Source organism: Zalophus californianus, chromosome 12, assembly GCF_009762305.2.
Source record: "Zalophus californianus isolate mZalCal1 chromosome 12, mZalCal1.pri.v2, whole genome shotgun sequence".
Lineage (NCBI taxonomy): Eukaryota > Metazoa > Chordata > Mammalia > Carnivora > Otariidae > Zalophus > Zalophus californianus.
The window spans coordinates 55277646-55297053 of NC_045606.1; the positions used below are offsets into that span (position 1 = coordinate 55277646).

At 40.2% G+C, this 19408-nt stretch overlaps 1 pseudogene; it reads left to right on the forward strand.

Annotated features, from left to right (window-relative positions):
* The first annotated feature begins 625 nt into the window (after positions 1 to 625).
* LOC113911081 lies at positions 626 to 12792 on the forward strand (annotated as a pseudogene).
* Positions 12793 to 19408: the final 6616 nt, after the last annotated feature.

The following is a 19408-nucleotide window of genomic DNA, read 5'->3' on the forward strand; positions in this document are numbered from 1 at the left end:
AGAGGTCAGAGCTGTCTGTTTTCAAAGCCACACAAAACCAGATTCATTAATTTAAATCTTTGTGTGCATTTTCTTTCAGATGGGGATATATTGGATTGAATTATATATCCTATAGTGTGTACTCATTACAGATTTTTATGTCCAATTAATTTTTTAAATTTTTGACAGAAGGTGAGCACAAGTACTATTACTGGACACAGATATAGAAAGAACTACAGTTATTCATAAACTTTATTTATTTATATAAAGAGAGCATTTATTGTGTCTAGGTTCTATTAGGCAGGGAAATATAACCATGAAAATTTCATAAACCACTTAAAAAGGCTAATTCCTCTACTTTTGTGAAGCAGGGAACAGACAACATTCATTTACACACGCATAGAGAGAGGACTAGTAGCCTCCATTCTATAACTACTGCATGGGTCTGCAAAACTCACTGGTAGGTTGTGGCTGGGTAACAAGATGACCAGGAATACACAACGGATCCCAAAGCCACACAGGTCGGCTGTTCCTCAATTCATAGGTTACTCTCCATTCTAGTGGGAATAACACTGTTTTTCTTCTTAAGTGATTTCAATTCATAATGGTGCATAAACAAGACAAAACACAGAGAGACAGCAAGGAGATGTCGGAATCCTTAAGACAAAGAAATATGAAGAGACAAGATTTCTTTTCATCTTCCATTGAACTGAAACCAGATTCTCTGTCGTCTTCAATTCAAAGAGACCAGATTGTTGGACCATATAATCAAAGCCAGGCTTCCGATGAAAGTCAGAAAAAAATGGTGGCCAGTGCAAACTCACCCAGAAACAAAACATCAAAAATGAAGCAGAAAAAGAGAAACAGTGAGTGAGACTGAAAGCAGTATTGTGACACAAGATTCTCCCCAGGAGCTGGAAAAAACTTCCCTTGACATGAAGGTCTCCCATGTTCATGCCTGTCTGGCACTGCAATTTAGTTGGTGCTCATGAATGATACCCCAGGATAGCTCAGTGAAGCTTCCAAATCACTTGTACATTGTGTTTTCTTTTCATGGTATTTTAAATTTCACTTGCATTATCCGTGGCCATGCTTTTAAAATCCCAGCCTAGTGTGTTCCTGCCATGGGAAACAGTTTTCAAGTCATTGCTTCAGGAACATTCCCCAGAACAGTGTTTTCCAACCTGAGAATGGGATGGAGAACTATTGAAGGGGATCCATCAGCCCAGGGATATGTCACATATTGGCTGTGAACTAAATAATAGGCTTCACACATGAATTAAACAATATTTTATAAGTATTTTATGCTGCTATGGTGAATAAAATACAAATTAACTTAGAAATTTCTGAATTCATAGTCCTTTTTTTAGATATCCTGTATTCACTACTCAGATACTAAGTCCAGAAACTAAAGGTTGATGTCACTCAGTAGAAGTGAAGAGGGCAAATAATGCTCTGAACATCTTTTACATGAAGATCTTTATACATTCATTGAGAGGAATTAACTGGGGGCCGGGGAGGCTATCATAAATTAACCTATATTTTTTTCCTTGTCACAGTAAAGGTAGGGACAGCCTCCTGAGGGTGGTTCCCACTGAAAATGTGGGAGCGGGGGATGGAGCCTTGATTTTTCCCATGTGAAATTTCTAATGAAGAAAGGTAGGATCCTAGAGAAGAAAGGTGGTGGCCCTCGTTCTTAGTCTTTGAAGTGGAAGATGTGGAAGCTGGCTTCAGTTCCATGTTCCTGGGGGCCGCTCTGTCCTGGGAGGGCTGTAAACTAAAAGTATGGTCTCTGGAGCTTTCACCTTCCGTCCAGGCTCAACCCCAGGTGTGTGTGTGGGGGGGTGGGGGTTGTAAAGATGCCATGAATAGGTTTGGGTAGGATTTGATTTTCTTTAAGGATCTGCTGTGAAAGGGCTCCCTCTCCACACACGGAATACAGTAACAGTGATTTGAAACCCCTAGGTTAAGGAAGGGGAATAGAAAACAAAGAAGAGTATGAAACACTCATCAGGAAATGACAGCTTGAGAAGATGAGGCAAAATTAATTGTGCTGAATAAATGAGAGCACAGACTACTGACTTAGGAAGATTTGTGCTAATGCTCATGTGAAGGAAATTAAAATACCCAGGGGAGATTTGCAAATAGCGACACTTCCAGACCATCTTCCTTTCATGATTCATTTTCATAGCCCTTTTAGGGAATTCTATACTCATGTTTATAATTCACTCAGAGCCTAAAAGATCTTTATTCCTATTGCATTATCCTGATTTATTTTGCAGCTTGGACTTTTCCTGTTCTTCTCTCACTAGCCCTGTTTTTAGAGTCAAATACCCATTCTTGGAGAGTTCCTTCGGCTCAGCATGTTTTTCCTTCTGAGTTTTCTACCAGATTTTTTTCTGTAATACATTCTATAGATCATCAATGTTTCCTTAATTATCCAAGTTGGAGTTGAATCCAAGCAGATACCTAACTTCTTTTATCTAAGGGAAGGAGGAGATTTTTCTGAAGTCTTAACTCACTGTGTACATCCAGTGGGGGCAAATGGTCTTTATATTTGGAGAGTTTTGAAATCCAAGAAAGCATATTTGAATTGTGTACAATTGGTTAAACTTAAACTGGGAACTAGTATGTAAACATTTAAATGTAGGTAGTATTAAAGCTAATGAAGCAGTTGATTGCCATGTAATCTCTCTTAAAAAATACTAAAAACTTTGTCTAACAGTTTGATGTTGTGCTTTGATTATATAAAATTTAGACATTTTAATTTGGGCCACATGATTTTATAGACCTATTTTTTCCCTATTAATATATTAGTAGAATGTTTTCATTTAATGTATAATTTAACCTAAACAGAAGTCTGTAAGCAAAGAAAAATAGACCTCTATTGTTCGCTATTTAAAATTTGAAGAAGTTACTCTTCAGTTTCTTTTTTGTGAGAAGAGTAGGAAATATAGATGGGGGTTGGGGAGAGAAGTTGGTTTTCTTTTTAAAAAATTTTTTTTTTTGTATTTATTTTATTTAATTTATTTCATAAAACTTTTTAAATAATTGTATACTCACCAAAAGGTACAAACAAATGTACAGGGAGGTTCTAGGTACCCCTCAACTAGCCTCTCCATGTGTTAATATACTGTGTAACTGTAATATCAATACCAGGAAATTGACATTGGCATAATCTATAGAACTTATTCTGATTTCAGCAATTACATAAGTATCATTTGGGCACGCATGCATCTGTGTGGGTGTGTATATCTGTATAATTTTATCACATGTGTATCTCCACGTAACCACGAGTAGAATCGAGATTCTATCAAGACTTTCTTGTGATCTTCCTTTATAGCTCCCTTCACACCTCTTCCTTGAATCCCTAATCCCTGGCAACCACTCATCTGTTCTCCATTGCTATATTTATGTTAATTCATGAGTGTGTAAATGTAATCATGCAGTATGATTTTTTTCACTCAGAATTTCCTTGACTTTCATCTAAGTTGCTATGTCAATAGTTGTTCCTCTTAATTGCCGAGTAGTATTCCATGGTATATATGTACCATAGTTTATTTAACCATTCACCTGTTGGGGGTGGTAGTTGGCAGGTTTTAGATATTATGAAGAAAGCTGTACAAGTTTCTTCATGAAAATAAGTTTTGATTCTAGGATACATACTCAAGAGTGCAATTTCTAAGTTGTAAATTCATTTTTAGCTTTTTTTTTGAGAGTGAGAGAGTGTGTGCACATGCTCATGAGTGGGGGTTGGGAGGAGGGGCAGAGGGTGAGAGAAAGAGAATCTTAAGCAGGCTCCATGCCCAGCGGGGAGCTCATCACAGGGCTCAGGCTCACGACCCTGAGATCATGACCTGAGCTGAAACCAAGAGTCAGGCAGTTAACCCACTGGCCACCCAGTCATCCCAGTTCATTTTTAGTTTTGAAAGGAAATTGTTAAACTGTTTTCCAGAGTGGCTATATCATTTTACATTCCCACCAGCAACGTATGAGTAATGCAGTTTCTTCACGTCCTCGCCAGCATTTGATATTACCATTCTTTATTTTAATAATTCTGATATATGCATAGTGATATGTCATTGTGGTTTTAATTTGCATTTCCCTAATGATGTTGAACATCTTTTTTATGTGTTCATAATATATATATATTTCCTCTTCAATGAAATGTTTGTGCATATTTTTTGTTTACTTTTTAATTTTTTTTTACTTTTGAGTTTTGAGAATTATTTATGTATTATAGATATTAGTCCTTTGTTGGATATGTTGTTTGCAAATATTTTCTAGTCTATAGCTCGTCTTTTTGTTCTCTTGGCAGGGTCTTTTGCAGAGCCAAAGATTTTCATTTGCTGAAGTCCAATTTATCAAGTTTTCCTTTTCTGGAACATTTATAAAGTGACTTTTTATGGAGCCTCTAGAACAGTGTTTTTTGAGTTTTTTGTTATTTTTTAACCTTTTATTTTGAAATAATTATAGATTCATAAGAAGTTGCAAAGATAGTACACAGAGGTAACAATGCCATGTACCCTTACCTGCTTTCTCCCAGTGGTTATATCTTATATAACTTTAATACAATATTATAATTAGGAAATTGACATTGATGGTACAGTGTGTGTGTGTTTGTATGTATAGTTCTATGTCAGTTTATCATAGCTGTAGATTCATGTAAACACCAACTTACTCAAGGCATGGAATGATCTCATCACCAAAAAGCTCTCCCTGGTGCTACTCCTTTATAGTCACATCTTCCTCCTACCCCCTCTCCATCCCTAACCACTGGCAACCATTAATTTGTTCTCCATGTCTATAATTTTGTCATTTAAAGAATGTTTTGTAATTGGAATTATATGGTATACGAATTTTTGAAACTGGCATTTTTTCACTCAGCATAATGTTAAGATCCACATAAGTTGTTATGTGTATCAAATATTCATTCCTTTTTATTGCTGAGTAATATTTCATGGTATGTTTCAGTTTGTTCAATTATTCATCCTTTGTCAGACATTTTGGCTCTTTCCAGTTTCTGGTTAATACAAATAAAACTGTAGGAACAATCATTGTGTAGATATTTGTGTGGATGTTAAGTTTTCATTCTGTGAAATAAATGCCTAGCTATGTGATTGCTGAATGGTATAAGTATATATTTAGTTTTTAAAGAAACTATTAGTCTCTCTTCCAGGATAACTGTAGTATTTTATATTCTCAGCAGCAATGTGTGAGAGATCCAGTTTCTCTGCATCCTTGCAAGCATTTCATATTGTCACTATTTTTTAATAACGGCTTTATTGAGATATATGCTTTATTGAGATATTCACATATTATAAAATTTAATTCACAATTTATAAAATTTAAAGTGTACAATTCAGTCGTTTTTAGGTGATTCAAAGAGTTGTGCAACCATCACCACTATTTAATTTTAGAGCATTTTCATCACTCACAAACTCCTTACTCATTAAGCAGTCAATTTCCATCCCTTATTCCTCTCCCAGCCTAGGGCTACCACTAATCTTTCTTTTTGTCTGAATTTTCCTATTGTGAACGTTTTATGTAAATGGAATTACGCAGTATGGTCTTTTGTGCCTGGTTTCTTGAAGTTGGCTAGATGTTTTCAAGGTTCATTGATATTGTAGCATGCATCAGTACTTCATTCCTTTTTAAAGCTGGATAACATTCCATTGTATGGGTGTACCACATATTGTTTATCCATTCATCTGTTGATACACACTTGGGTTGTTTCCACATTTTTTGTAATGAACAATGCTGCTATGAAAATTAGTGCACAAATTTTTGTGTGGTTATGTGTTTTCATGATTCTTTGACATATTCCTAGGATTGAAGTTGATGGGTCATATGTTTAGAATTTTGAGGAAATGTTTTCCAAAACAAGCCATTTTCCAATGGCTACACCACTTATACTTTCCCACCAGCAATATATGAAGATTGCAGGTTTTTTTACATCCTTGCAAACACTTGTTATTGTCTGTTTTTTTAGCTCATAGCAATCCTAGTAAGTGTGAAATGATATCTCATTGTGGTTTTGATTTGATAACCCTAATGACTAGTGAGATTGAGCAGATTTTTTGTGTACATGTTGCCCATTTGTGTATCTTCTTTGAAGAAATGTCAGTTCAAGTCTTTTGTACATTTTATAAATAGGTTATATGTTGTATGTCACCTTGTATATAACTTTAGTACAATATCATAACTTTTGAATTATTGATTTGTACGAGTTTTTTTTACATATTCTGAATACAAGTTCCTTATCAGATATGTTACTTACACTTTCTCCCATTCTGTTGGTTGCCATCTCTATATAAGCTCTATAGATTGTACCAATGTCAATGTTGATAGTATCCTTTGAAGCAAAAAATTTTTAATTTTGATGAAGCCCAATTTATTTTTCTTCTGCTGTTAGTGCTTTTGGTACTATATCTAAAAAACTACTGCCTAATCCTAGGTCGTAAAGATTTATTTCTATGTTTTCTTTCAAGAGTTTTTTAGCTTTAGCTCTTACATTTAGTCTGTCACCCACTCTGAGTTAATTTTTAATTTATGGTGTGATATAGGGGTCCAACTTCATTCTTTTTTGCATGGATATCCAGTAGTTTCAAAAATGACTACTCTTTCCCCATTGAATATTCTTGGCACCATTGTCGAAAATCAATTGGTCATCAATCTCTGAATTTATTTCTGGACTCTCAATTCTATTCCATTGATCTATATCTCTATCCTTATGCCAGTACCATACTGTCCTGATCATTGTTGCTTTATGTCTTCAAATAAGGAAGTGTGAGTCTTTGAATTTTGTTCTTCTTTTCTAAGATTGTTTTGGTTATTCTGGGTACTTGCATTTCTTTTTTTTTTTTTATTAAAATATAAGTGATTTTATTTTAATTTATTTTTTATGAAGTTTTTAATTTTAATTCCAATATTGTTAACAAACAGTGTTATGTTAGTTTCAGGTGTACAATATGGAGATTCAGCAATTCTGTAAATTACTCAGTGCTCATCATGATTAGTGTACTCTTTAATCCCTATCACCTATTCCTACTCCCCCCAGCTCCCATCTGGTAATCATCACTTTGTTCTCTATAGTTAAGAGTCTGTTTCCTGGTTTGTCTCTCTCTTTTTTTTTTTTTGCTTGTTTGTTTTGCTTCGTAAATTCTACATATGAGTGAAATCAGATGGTATTTGTCTTTTTCTGACTGACTTATTTTGCTTAGTATTATACTCCTTGCATTTCTATATTAATATTATAATCAACTTGTGAACTTTTGAAAAAAATGTAGCTGGGATTTTGATAAGATTGCCTTGAGTCTTTAAATTAATTAATAATATTAAGTCTTCTAATCCATAAACAGTGGAATGTGTTTCCATTTATTTAGGTCTTACTTTAATTTTTTTCAATGATATTTCATGGTTTTCAGTGTACAAGTCTTGCATTTCTTTTATTACACCTATTCCCAAGTATGTTATTGTTTTTGATGCTATAGTGAATGGAATTGTTTTCTTAATTTAATTTTTGAATTGTTCATTGCTAATGTAAAGAAATACAATTGATTTTTGAATATTGGTCTACTACCCTAACTTTTAAAATAGTTTTTGAGTGGATTCCTTAGGACTTTCTATGCAAGATCATATCAGGGAAGCCCTCACTGATGAGGTGGTATTTGAGCAGCGTGTTTCAAGTGGGGACAGGGAGGAGGTGTAAGATCAAAGACCTTGAAATGGGACATGTATACAGGTCTTCAAGGCACAGTGGGAAAACTGGTATGGGTAATGGTGAAGACTTTGGATTTATCCTGGAGAAGACGGGAAGCTATTGGGTGGTTATGAACAGAGTAGCAGTATGAAATGATCTTTCAGGCTCAATCTTGCTCCTTATTCTAGCCATAAAGGCAGCAATCATTTCCACCTTGAATTTTACAAGTGCCCTACTGTGAGTTTGTGTCATATACTTAGTGTCCTCCCTGGGCTCCTCTACACCTCTTGTGTGAGACATCCCCTCAGACTCACACATATACCATTGTGGGGGTGGGTGGGTAGACAACAGGCCCTTGGAGCACCCTTGATCACTGGGAGACAGAAGCCAATGCTTCTTCCCTTCTCCCAGGTACATGGCTCTGAGAGGTATTCATGGTGCCCCTTACAAGTTCCTCTTGGGACAAAGCATCAGCTGGTTGAGTTACACTTTTATTGACTCTACCTCCTTTCCTATTTTAATGCCTGTTCCTTCCACTTGCATGCTGGGACAAAGACTTTGTCTCATACTTTATGTACACAGAAGCCTTTGTCTCATACTTGGCCTTCAGGATCTTCAGGCAGAGATACACAGGGTTTAGGAAAATCCTTCTGGCTACTGGACTGGGGAAGGGGGACACACAAGGGGGAAACAGAAAGAGCAATTAGAGATGATTCAGTTCTTCCCGGGAGAGGTGATAGCAACTCAGCCCAGAAAGGTCTGTGAGAGTGGGAAGCATGGTTGGATTGCGGATGTTTTAGAGGTAGAGCCAATAGGATTTGTTAATGAATTGGATGTGTGGTATAAGAGAGCGAGTCAAGGGTGACCCCAAGTGGATGAGCCATGACAGCATGGAGTTACGGATGCCTTTGGTAATGGCTAGTTTGGAGAACTTGGTTCAGGAGAATTAGCCTTGAGAAGCCCATCGGGCATTCAAATGGAGATTCCTTATATTACATATATTGAAACAGAGACCAAGGAGGTGAAAAAAAATCATGTAGTTTAAGGTCATATCAGTAAGAAACCAAAATAAAAAGATAAAAGGAAGGCAAAAGAAAAAACCCATACCTATGTATCCTATCAATATATATCCTAAATGCTTCACCTCCTCTTTGACCTGGCATTAATCTGTTCCCAGAAATTTTGTGGAGAGAAAAGTCTTCTGGAGCAAGTGTCGGCTTTGGATTTGATGTGGTCTTAGGGACATAATGGCAGGGAAAATGAAGGCTGAATAGTTTCATGCTCTCATTTTATGTTTTCCTGAACATCTTTTTTTTTTTTTTAAAAGATTTTATTTATTTGAGAGAGAATGAGAGATAGCACAAGAGGGAAGAGGGTCAGAGGGAGAAACAGACTCCCTGCTGAGCAGGGAGCCCGATGTGGGACTCGATTCCGGGACTTCAGGATCATGACCTGAGCCGAAGGCAGTTGCTTAACCAACTGAGCCACCCAGGTGCCCTGAACATCTTTTGATTATGTTACTTATGCCTGAGATCAACTGAGAGGTTGTGGTTCAGAATCTTTGTTACCACCTGAGGGGGGAGAAGGGAGGCTCAGAAAGGCTAAATGATTTAACTGAAACGGCATAATTAATTAAAGTTTTTGCCAAAATGGAGATTTATGCCATGGAGCTCCCCTGTGCTGTCTCTCCACATTCCCTCCTACCTGGATGAATGTTCCAGTGGAGCCAAAGCCATTCTTTGGGCAGCTCTTCTCAGCCTGGCTTGGGAGTCTTGGAGCCTGGAGCTGTCCACACTGCTTCTTCGAATGACTCTGAAGTGACCAAGTGTGATCCACCACAGAATCCCAGGACCTTACTGGACTGCCTTACTGAGAAGGATGGTGTCTTACTGATATTTCTAAACTGCTCTGTCTAACGTCTTGCAAAAACTTGCAACTGATGGAGCAAAAGACCCTTTCATTACTGTGGCAATAACTGAGTCAGTGAGTCACTCACTGGCCGAAGGCCAAGTTCAGCTGTCAGGTGCCTGAAAGTTGTGAAGAGAAGATAATGCATTTTCCTCTCCAGGCAGAAGAGAAAACACGTTTTCCTCTTTCATCTCTATCAAGGTTATCAACTTAGTGGTTGTCTGAGCTTATAAAACTGACCTTAAACTTCCATGAACATTTATTGCCTTTTTTATTTTTTGTACAATAACGTATTTTTAATTTTGTTCTGTAAAGTGTTAACTGTCTTTGTTCAGTACCTTGCACATAGGAGTTTTCTGTCCTATATGCATTGTAAAATGCTGATATGATATGAAACACCTAGCATAGATTTGGTGTTGATACATGGTCAACAGGTGTAAGAATGAATTGTTTTACTAGCCATTGAGAACTGAGTCCTTGAGACCATCCTGGAAAGTTGTAAGAATGTGATTTGGCTTTACAGATATGGTAAAATCAAAGGACAAGGAATGGAAGGAACCATATGAAGTGTAGAGAATGGAAGGGGAAAAGAGTATTTTAAAATTTTCTCTATAAAAAGCATTAAGAACTAAAGAGCACCCTGATAATGCCACCCAACACAAGGGGCAAATACCAGGCTTTTTATGTTTAGTGAAGATGCACAGCCTGGTGCTGTAAGCCTTAAGTGTTTAAAAAACAACCATAATTACTATGTCTTTGCTTGTCACTAAGCAAAGAGACATGGTTCCAGCACCAGTACCTTTCCATGACGTGGGGTTTGGTTTTGCCTTGGTAGTAAGATAAGGTGATCAGTAGTAATTGTTGGCAGAACTCGAGAAGGGGTGAACAGACACTTGGATACTTCTGCAAATGTTTTAGAACAATACACAGTTCATGCATGGATGATTACAATGGCTTGAAAGATGGTCCCCTTGCTTCCTCTGGGTGTAGTGAGAAGCAGAGTTTTGTCTGTCTATGGACTGAGAACAGGACCGGCTTCTAGCCACCCTGCTGGTTCCACAGTTAGAAAGCTTTTCACCAGTTCAGGGAAGTCTCAAAGACAGCATTGAAGCTAAAGAGAAAATAAAGGCAAAGAAAGCTATTAGAAGAGGGGAGTTCAGCATGAAATAAAAATGTAAAAAAGGTGTTATTGCCCTCAGATTCATGTTCAAGTTGGCCAAGGTATTTCTTTGCTGGAGTTTTGGGCTTGCCTGGTAGGTTTGGGAGCTCAGAAGAAAAGTGAGCATGGAGGACCAGGGAACCAGGTTGCATCTTATATGTAAACCAGCCACCTAGCTTCTACCCACCTGAGCAGAGCTGGTCCCTAACCAGCAAGGATAGAACTCTCCTATGTGCAGCACCAGAGGCCTTCAGATCTCTGAGACACATTCATGTTATGAATCCTACAAAAAGAATAGATCATTGCTATTAGTCTAGATTCAAATAAAATACAAGATGTCTACTTATAGGTATATTTCAAGCCATGTAATGTTTGGGACATACTTGTACTAAAAATTATTTATTATTTATCTTAATTTCAAATTTAACTGGGCATCTTGTATTTTATTTAGTATATCTGGCAACTCTGTATCAGGCTAACCTATTACAAATGATGGTAAGGGAATTCGGCTCCCTTGCGCCTGCTCAGTCCAGCCCGGTCTAGCCAGTGTGTCCATTCACTTAAGATCCTGGGCCTTTAGTTCCGGCTCCACTGCCTTTCCAGGGTGGGGCACCCAGGTGTGCCTGAGCTCTGTACACCCCAGTGGCTTCAGCAGCAGTAGCCTCTACAGCCTGAGTGCCTCCCGGCCATGCGTGGTCCTGTGCTTTCCCTACGCAGGCCCAGTGGGCGTTAGCATCCACGAGGTCACCATCAATCAGAACCTGCTGGCTTCACTGCAGGTGGATATCGAACCCTCCATCCAGCAGATGCACCAGGAGGAGCACGAGCAGATCAAGACCCTCAACACCAACTCCCTCCTTCATCCATAAGGTGCAGTTTCTAAAGCAGCAGAACAAATTGCTGGAGACCAAGCGGGCCCTGCTGCAGAAGCAGAAGTCAGCCAAGAGGAACTGACCTCCCACCCCCCCAGGCATCTTTGAAGCCCACGTTGGTGGCCTGTAGAGGCAGCTTGAGTCGCTGCAGCTAGCTGGGGGCTGCCTAGAGGTGGAGCTGCAGAACATGCAGGGCGTTGTGGAAGACTTCAAGAACAAGTACCAAGATGAAATTAATCATCCGCCGGTTGCTGAGGATGAGTTTCTGGTGCTAAAAAAGGACACAGATGCTGCCTGCATGAACAAGGTGAATTTGGAGGCCAAGGTAGATGCCCTGACTAATGAGATCAACTTCTTCAAGACCTTCTATGAGATGGGGTTGGCAGAGCTGCAGTCCCAGATCTCGGACATGTCCATGGTGCTGTCCATGGACAACAGCCACTCCCTGACCTGGATGGCATCATCATTGAGGTCAGGGGCCAGACCAAGAGATGGCCAAATACAGCCAACCTGAGACTCAGGCCTGGTACCAGATCAAGTTTGAGACCCTCAGGTCCAGGCTGGGAAACATGAGGACGACCCCTGGACTACCCCACTGAGATTGCAGAGATGAACCATGCCATTCAGAGGCTTCAGGCTGAGATCGACAGCAGTAAGAACTAGTGTGCTCAGTTGGAGGCTGCCATTGCTGAGGCTGAAGAACATGGGAAGCTGGCACTTAAGGATGCACGTGCCAAGTAGGAGAAGCTGGAGGCCGCCCTGTGGCAAGCCAAGCAGGACATGGCATGGCAGCTCGGAGAGTACCAGGAGCTCATGGATGTCAAGATGGCCCTCAACATTGAGATCCCCACCTACCACAAGTGGCTGGAGGGTGAGGAGAGCAGTTGACGGGAGATGGTATGGGAACTGTGAACATCTCTGTGCTGAACTCCGCTGGTGGAGGTGGCAGGAGGCTGGCCAGGCTGGTCTTCAGAGGAGCCATGAGCAGCAATGCCTTGAGCTTCTTGAGTGGTGGAATGCCTGGGGCCATCAAGTCCTATTCCATCAGGACCTCAGCTGCCATCCACAGGAGCGTAGGAAAATCAGCCCTGGTGTGCAGAGATCCATACCCCTGTCCTCCACAGTCACAGGAGGACTCCCATCCGTGGTGCCAAGACTGCCAGGCAGTCTGAAAAATGATGTCAGAAGAGCTTCCAATAAATCAGCCTTTCTGGAAATAAAGCAAAACCTCAAAACAAAAAACAAATGATGGTAAGAGACATTACCTGCTTAGGAATAATAAAATCAAATGTCCAAGGATGTATGATATTGGTGGGAACACCACTAAATATGTGTCTATAGGAGAAATTCATTACTATTTCACCTTTTTATCAGTGAATGAATAGTAAACATTATTAAAAATAATACAAACCCTCCTTTTTAAAAAATATTTCTATAATCCTCATTTCCCCCTAAATTCTGGTATCCCAGTAATCATTGTTTTGGGATTTTCACAGGTAAATATGGATTTGAAGTAGTCCTGCTTTCTTTGAAATGAACCCAGCTAGAGTACATTTGCAGGGATGCTGTGCCTGTACAAGGCCCATCAGTGAGTGAAGTGGGCAGGAAAAGCCTGACAGGGGTGGGATTGAAGTCATGCCTTGTCTGATAGGCAGAGCCTGGTATGGGTTTATATTGGCCCACAAGCCTATATCCTTCTCCCCTCCTCCATGTTCTTTACTTGTCCAAGTCATCATTTTATTTAGAAAGAAGTCTTGCTGGGCATTTTCTTATAACAGATTAGATGCATATTATAACTAAGTGTTGATAATTTTGATCATTGTTGATAGTTTTCTGTTTCCTAATCCTGTCACTCTCCCTTCCTCACCACTATGTCATAACAAGGGAAGAAGTATTGCTTTCCATATTATATAGATGGAGAATTTAAAATGTGTTGAATGATTACCCTTGTGGCTGATCTTATATGTATGTTGGTTCTTTCTCAGAATCTATCATTTATCCATTTCTCCTCTTACATTATATTCTTTCCTTGGGTGATCACATCTACTCTTACAGTAGATGACTTCTGATGACTTCCAAATTTCCAGGCATTGAATGCACACTTATTAAGCACCTACTAACAGTCCAGGTGCTGAGAACTTAAATGTGAATAAGACAGTCTCCCTTCAGTTGCCAATGTGCCAACTGCCTATTCGACATCTCTCCTTAGATGTTCAGTGGGTGCCTGAAAGTCAGCTTCTCCAAAACAAGTCCATCATTCCGAATTCCTTTTACAACGTTATCAATGCAGTTATCCAAGTCTAAAGGTAATCCTTGATTTCTCCTTCTAACAAAGCCCCACAACCAATTTGGTAGTTCCTTCCAAACATTTCCTAGGAGTACAGGGTAATGATTAGAACTTTGGAGGGAGACTGCCCAAGTTAGACTCCTTCACTCTGCAGATTTGCTGTCTGTGGGACTCATTTTCCTCATCTGAAGATTAGGAATAAAAAAGGAACCTGACACAAAGAGCTTTTGTGAGCTTTAAATGACTTAACCCATGCAGAGGTCTTAGAACAGTGCCTGGCTCATAGGAAACACTGAAATATTATCGATTAAAATTATTATTATGTATCTCTCTTTGCCATCACCACTGACTTAGTTTGAAGAATCATCGTCTCTCACCTGGATTATTGCAATTGCCTCCTACCTGTTTTCCTACTACCAGTCTTTCTGCTTCTTACTCATTTCCTACACTAACACCAGCATTCATTTTTAAAATAAAAACCCAACTATTGGGGCGCCTGGGTGGCTCAGTTGGTTAAGCGACTGCCTTCGGCTCAGGTCATGATCCTGGAGTCCCGGGATTGAGTCCCACATCGGGCTCTCTGCTTGGCGGGGAGTCTGCTTCTCCCTCTGACCCTCTTCCCTCTCGTGCTTTCTATCTCTCATTCTCTCTCTCTCTGAAATAAATAAATAAAATTAAAAAAAAAAATACCCAACTATTTTACTTCTTAACATCCTTTGGTGACTTCTTAGCAGCTTCAGAATAAACTCTAAAGTTCTCAGTATGATCTATAAGGCTCTTTATGACCTGACTTCTGCTCACTTCTCCATTTTTACTTTCTACTTTCCATGCGCTAATGTAACTGTTTTGAATCTTCCTCATTCTCATCTCTTCAGTCCACCTGGCAACTTTCAACTCATTTTTCCAGATTGATCTTAGGCATCATGTTTTCTAAGAGCCTTCTGCAACACTCTACATTGGGATTAAGAGTGCTTCTGTCATGCTGGTGAAGCTGTCCATGCATCAGTATCATCCAAAGCAATGCCTAGTCAACTGTCACCCAACATGTTATTGGGAGACCAAGTCTGGGGCTCCTGGTTCCTGGGATTGCATCATGGGCACCATGTTGCCTGATTCATCTTTTTCATAGCCAATCTGTCTTTTTAGATCCCTATGGACAGGAAGGGGTCAGAAGAGCCCCAGAAGAGTTTGGGGCATATGTACTAGATAGTCTTAATAATAATGAAGCCAAGGATCACCCATTGAGCCCTCAAATGCTAAGGATGGTGTTTTCTGTACATTCTCATGTTTCGTGGCAGCAGTCCTATCAAGTAGGTACTATTGTTATAGACATTTTACATTAGAGGGAACTGAGGCCTAAAATCACACTGTTCATAGTTGGCAGAGTGGGAGTTTGGACTCAAAACTTGGCTGCAGAAAAGCCTGTGCTTTTGATCTGAGCTCTGTTTAGGACTCCTCACCTGTCTGCCCTCCAGTGGCACCCCCAGGCTATCTGGATTATTTCCTCAGCACCAGTTTAGCAGAGGACTAGGAGGCTTTGAGAGACCCCACAGTGGCGTCTGTGGCTCAGTGGATTGCCAATTGGGAATGGGGTGTGTGGTGAAAATGCTCACAAAGCTCAGTAAACGTGTCCCTGTGTTGTTGTCTGCATAAAGAAAATGTTCACACCCATTGCTAAAGCTATGTGGTGGTGGAGGTGAGGTTGGGAGGTTGAGATCAGCTAAAATATGAACTGAAGAAAGTCAGCTGTGAAAGATGAGTGGTGTTACTCTGAAGGTTTGAGTGATTAATCTATTTTCTTATTTCTCTCTCTGCCTTTTCCTTATACCTTCCCCTATTCAAGCAAGGGGCTAATCCTGTGCTCATTCAACTCAGGGGAAGCAGGTGGCAGGGCAGAAAGCAGAAATCCTGGCTTTTGCTTTTAAAACCCTAAGCCCCCGAGGTTAAGTTGGTTAAGTACAGTTAAGCGTCTGCCTTTGGCTCAGGTCATGATCCCAGGGTCCTGGGATTGAGCCTTTGGCAGGGAGCCTGCTTCTCCTTCTCCCAATACCCCTGCTTATGCTATCTCTCTCTGTCAAATAAATAAATAAATAAAATCTTAAAAAAAAAACAACAAAACGCCTAAGCCCCAAAGAGAGGAGAAGATTCAGGACATGGATAATGTATCTTGATAAGAAACATGGAGGGAGAAGGATTTCCTCCTTTTTGAAGACTGCCATTCCTGTTTACGGTGGATGAGAGTAGAGGAGTCTATGGATCCTGAAGGAGGGACCTGGCCCTCTGTTCTTGGAAGTGTTGATGCCTATGTGATTTATCCAGGGAGACCTATCAAGAGATCCAAGGTCTCAGGAGCAGCCTACAGAAGAAACAAGAAGGCTCACTTAGATCTGAAGACGCCATGCTGTGAAGTATGACTTGACAACCAGAAGGTCCCCTAAGGTCTTGGTGCCCCAGAAACAGCCTTCTCTCTGGACACAGAGATGAAGGCTGCCAAAACAGACTGAAATTGAGTTTTAGGCCAGCCCTGAAATGAGTGCTCAAATAGAAATAAGCAAACATTCAGATCATATCAGCAGTTCTGGCAGGCAATCTCTGCCTTGTGCCTAGCTGGAGGCACCCCAAATGTCCTTAATGCCAGCTGCTCATCCATTCCAGGTGGACAGCTTTGTGAGGTGTCTTATTCCAGTAGAGGTACTGATAGCCTGCAGTGGCAGGGCCTTCTTGGCATTAGGCTCAGAAGCTGCCTGCCGAACAGCCATTTTGCCAGTGGACTCTTTGAATAAACCACTGAAGCTGCAGGACCAAGACCTCTGTATTTCTTGTCCCTCTAGTAGTCTTGAGAAATGGCCACAAAGGACAGGAGGCAATAAATAAATGAAAGAGGAAGCAGGAGGTGAGTTTGGGAAAGAAGGAAAAAGAACTGGAGAGCAAAGAGAGTGAGGAAAGGAGAAGTACTTGGAATTGGTTCAGGACCTCCAAAAGCTTGTTGGTGGCTCTGGTGTTATGAGCTGTCCCTGGCAGAGAGACGTTGGCCTCTCCTTGGACTGTGAGGCTCCGTGAGTATTGTTTAAGCAGTGCTGAGCACTCAGCATCTCTCTTTGAAGGCTCAGAGCAGGGGAGGGAAATGAAATTAAAATGTTTGACCCAACCAGCTGTTGATGCAACTCATTCTGTTGAAACATTTCCTTCAGAAGTAATAAAAATGGGAAGGTAAACATCTGTAGCTTTCCCTTAAAAGGAGCATCTTTAAACAAATATGCTGCAAAAATTCACTTGAGATAGGACTCTATCCTGTCTCAGACTCAAGTTGATTGCAGAATCTTCAAGGTGGATGAGACTTTCAGTGTCATCTGTCCTTCCCTCACTTAATGGGGTGCAGAGGCCCATGGAGAAGTGATTTGTTCAGGCTCTTTCAACTTGTTAGGGGCAGAGCTGATCTTGAACCGAGATCCCCATCAGTGTCCTAATATCTGATGATTCAACTGAAGGGACTTTGATGCGGTCACTTCTTATAGAGGTGTGTGAAAAGTTAAGGAAACCCACATGGGAGGCACCTAGACACTAGTGACAGTAGGAAGCCATTGTCTCCCCCAGGCCTTAAAGTAGTCCTCTGGGAGTAGGAGCCTGGGGGAGATGTTACCTGACCTTTGGTTGTGCAGGGACACAGCCACTGCCAGAACTGTGGCACCAATGCAGGGAGGAAAAGAGGGGGAAATTCCCGAACCTCTCTCTTTTCTCTTATTCCCATCCCCTGTCAGTGCCTCCCATTGGGCAAACCCAACTAGATGCCTGGATGAAATAGTCCAGAGAGCCCAGCCTCTCAGAAATCGGAGTAGGGCAGAGAACAGATCTGGGGGTGGAGACAAATGGAAAATAGTCAGAAGCCCAGATCTCCTGATTCCCCATTTAATATTCTTCCCAACATAATCTTCCCCTAGACTCTGGAAATTGGGTAAAGTGGATTGAGTTTAATGTTCTCCCCTAAAGGGAAGGAAGCATTGAGCCCTCTCTCTTAGGAGTAGAGATTTTCTAGTCTTCCTTTCTGCAATGTGGATTCTTTTCCACTCACCATTGGATGAAGCCGTAGTCAACTGCCAAGGGTTTTAAATCCATACATTAAAATTCCATTTTCTCTGAGTACTCATAGTAGTTTCTTGGAGCTAAAGTTTATCAGCATCCTTCTCAGTGTTTCTTTCTTTCTTTTTTTCGTCACTAACATGTAGTCAAAGAATTACTTAGAGATTCTTCAGAGGTGTCCAGATGTAGGGTTTGAACTTCCCCGTGTGATAGAAACTTGAGAACTGTGTGGGAGAGAACCTTCTGGGCTCTTGTTTTCCCTGCTTATGGAATTTTGTTCCCAGTTCCTGAGCTTTGTACCAGAATAAGCCATATAAAGACAGCAGAGGGACGCCTGGCTGGCTCAGTCTGTAGAGCATGTGACTCTCAATCTTGGGGTTGTAAGTTCAAACCCCACATTGGGTATAGAGATTACTTAAAAATAAAATCTTAAATAAAGACAGCACAGAAGCTAGAGTGAAAGTGGGATTGAGGGAAGAGCTCATATTATTTTTTAAAATCTATTTTTCTTTAAAAAACTTACCTGGCTTTTTAGTGAAAAGATAATCCACCTAAGTTACAAAAATGATATCATATTGTTCATGAACTTCATTTTTTTCATTTAATGCTTTTTTAAGATTTATTCTTATTGATGAATAAATGTGCTTTATTTATTCATTTTAATTGCTATATAGTATTCTAGTATATGAATTAAATAGTTTATGTCTGTATCTACTCACTGATAGAGAAATAAGGTGGTCATTAACTTTTCATAGTTATAAGTAATGCTGCAGTGAACATCCTTATGCAATATGGGGAGCTCAAGGGATGGTAGGAAAGAAGGTCAATGAGGAGCATTTTTCAGTAGAGTGGGCAGCTAGAAATGCAAACTTTTACTTACAGAGTCAGCAACATTGATTGAGCACCTGCCGTGTGTGGGGTATTATCCTAGGAAGAGGGAAAAATTGAGATGAGTAAAGAAACCATAGGCCTTGCCTTTAATGCATACATACCTTGTTGAAGGGGATATTAACACAAAATAAATGGAATTCAGCATAAGTTTAGATTATGACTGCTATAACGTAAGTATGACTGTGGGAATAAGAAAGAGAATGACTAACTCTGCTGGAAAATCTGGGAAGGCCTCCAAAAGCAGGGACTGCCCGGCCTGGGACAGGGGAGACTGTGGTAAGGAGAAGGTGGAGCAGATGGTATGCAGGCAGAGGCAACAGCATGCATAGTCGTGTACCATGAAAATGCAAGGCACATGCATTAAGCATGAACTAAGTCAAGGGAATAGAAACTGAATGGAATGAACCTTAGGAATGCTGTGAATTTTTTAACCAATCAGTCTTTTTGGTGACCTAAGCTGCCACCTGCTAAAGCTCACTATCAAAGCAGCGTCAGCTCCTTCTTAGACCCATTTTATACCCACACCTTTGTTT